General features: G+C 48.7%; 1 long non-coding RNA gene across 1 annotated transcript; it reads left to right on the forward strand.

The window, feature by feature from the left end:
• Positions 1-421: 421 nt before the first annotated feature.
• Positions 422-2,379, forward strand: LOC137097777 (uncharacterized). The gene is made up of 3 exons (XR_010910427.1): positions 422-489; positions 1,782-1,798; positions 2,014-2,379. It is a non-coding gene; the product is annotated as an uncharacterized lncRNA (long non-coding RNA).
• Positions 2,380-2,698: the final 319 nt, after the last annotated feature.

Raw genomic sequence — 2,698 nt, forward strand, 5'->3', positions numbered from 1 at the left:
TCTAGAATTATAATAATGTATTATAACCTATTTATTCTAATAATGTAATACTAATATCCACTCTATTATAATAATACCCTATCTATTATAGGTATTATGATGGAGCAGCAGGTTAAACCGCTAAACTGCTGAACTTGCTGACTGAAAGGTCAGTGGTTCAAATTCAGGGAGCGGAGTGAGCTCCCGCTGATAGCCCCAGCTTCTGTCAACCTGGTAGTTGGAAAACGTGTAAATGTGAGTAGATCAATAGGTACTGCTTCTGCGGGAAGGTAACGGTGCGCTATGTGGCCATGCAGGCCACGTGACCTTGGAGGTGTCTACGGACAACGCCGGCTCTTTGGCTTAGAAATGGAGATGAGCACCACAACTAGTCTTAATGTCAAGGGGAAACCTTTTACCTTTACCATTAATATTAATAATATTTTCTCCTTTTGGTTGCTTCGCCTCTTGGCATGATTTACCGCAGAGGACAGCAATCCAACAAGAAAGGTAGGTGTGACAAACATGTCACCTGCGTCCCCACCTCAAGCCGTAAGGAGAGGCGGGTAATAATAATAATAATAATAATAATAATAATAATATGGCTTATTATTTATATTTCGCTCTGTCTCCCAAGGGGACTCAGGGCAGATTATAGAACACATAGACGGCACACACTCAATGCCATTATACAACCAACAAGGGCAGACAATACACACACAGAGGCAAAGGCTTCCCGTCTTTTTCCGTCTCCGTCTCCTGGAGGCTGTGCTTGGCTCCGGCCAGAAGGGGTGCTGTGGCTCCATCTTCCACGCCAAGAAGCGTTCTTGTCCATAGACCTCTTCCTGTTCAACTCCCATTAAAAACAAACAAACAATGCCTTTACAATGATAAACAATGGGACACACGCAAACACAAACAAAGGCAGAGGCTTCTCCTTTTCCATTTCCGGCTTCTGGAGGAAGAGCTTGCCTCCATTTCCAAGCCATTGTCATCTCCTGATTGTGTGACCCACAAGATTGCTCAGGGTGTCTCTTTGCTATTTCCCACCAAAGTGATACCTATTTATCTACTCACACATTACATATTTTTGAACTGCTGGGTTGGCAGGAACTGGAGGTGACAAATGGAAGCTCACCCTGTCTTGTGGATCAAATTGCTGACCATTAGATCAGCAATTCAGCCAGTCTTCAGGTCAGCAGTTCAGTCAGCCTACAGGTCAGCAGTTCAGCCAACTTTCAGGTCAGCAGTTCAGCCAACCTTCAGGTCACCGGTTCAATCAGCCTTCAGGCCACTGGTTCAGCCAACCGTCAGGCCACCGGTTCAATCAGCCTTCAGGTCAGCAGTTCAGCCAACCTTCAGTTCAGCTGTTCAGCCCACCTTCAGCTCAATAGTTAGCCAACCCTCAGTTCAGCAGTTCAGCCACCTTCAGGGCAGCAGTTCAGCCAGCCTTCAAGTCAGCAGTTCAGCCACCTTTGGGTCAGCATTTCAGCCAACCTTTAGGTCAGTGAAGGTGAGAGGGTCGGTACATAAAACCTCGAAATAAATAAAATAAATAATAAGGTCACCAGTTCAGTCACCTTCAGTTCAGCAGTTTAGCCAACCTTCAGGTCAGCAGTTCAGCAGCACAAGGGTTTAGCCCATTGCACCACTGTGGGTCCTCCAAGTGGATCTCTGGGTGATATTAGTTTATTATGCAGAGATAAACAGCCTTCAAATTGTCCTTGAATCTGATATGGAAGCCAACTTGAGTCAGACATAAAGCACATTTCTGACAAAACTCTGTCTTTGGTCTTTTCCAGGTGCTGCTGAGGAAGAGGTGAGTGCCTTTCCGGTGGCGGATCTGATTAAGACGGGAATCTGTGGGTTCCCCGGCGTGGGTCTTTCTTGGAGTGAAGGCTGGGGGGGGGGGGGGGGATGGGGATGGGGATGGGGGAACGGGAGGAACGTGGGGCACTCCTCTTTATTATTCCCTACTCCTAACGACGCCGGTTCTTCTTCGCCGTGACGTTGTTTTCCTTGGCTTTGTTTTAGAAGGAAGAGCGGGAAGGAGACTCCATCCCCGTTCAAGAAAGGAACGTCATGGTGATACCGATGCAGGAGACTTCTCCGAATCACGGAGAACCGAGCTATCGGACCTTTCCTTCCGTCGAACAAGCTTTGGGTTGAGAAAAACAAACAGTCAACACGTGTCAAGGCTCATCCCCACAGCGGAGGATTTGGAAACATGGCTGGGGAACACGACCGAGCTCCTTCCCTGAGTTCCTTGTAGCCGTCCTCTCTCCTCCGGCCAAAACTGGACAGCAGAGCGGAAGAGTGAGTGAAGGAGGCGAGAAAGGAGAAGACAGAGTCGAGTCGGAGGAGAGAGGAGGCTCCGAGGGCCATCCAGCCCAACCCCAGTCTTCCGGAAAATACAGTCCATTTCATCAATGGATTGCAATTTCGGAGCCCAGGAACTGTGGAACTCTCCGCTGCGGTTTTTATACCAATTTGAAGGCGGGGGTCTCTGCAGCCCTCGATGTCAATAGTAGTACTCAAAGCCTGCTCAGGGGCTGAAGGGCACACTACCTTCAGGGCAAGAGGGAATCTTGGGACATGCAGAGGATGGTGTGCTTCCCCTTTAATGCTCCTCTGCAGCCAGGTGTTGTGTTGTGTTTCCCAAATCTCTCTCAAGGACCCTTGATTGGGGAGGGAGGGAGGGGGCTTCTCAGTGGCCTCC

Source organism: Anolis sagrei, chromosome 13 (genome assembly GCF_037176765.1).
Source record: "Anolis sagrei isolate rAnoSag1 chromosome 13, rAnoSag1.mat, whole genome shotgun sequence".
In the NCBI taxonomy this organism is placed as follows: domain Eukaryota; kingdom Metazoa; phylum Chordata; class Lepidosauria; order Squamata; family Dactyloidae; genus Anolis; species Anolis sagrei.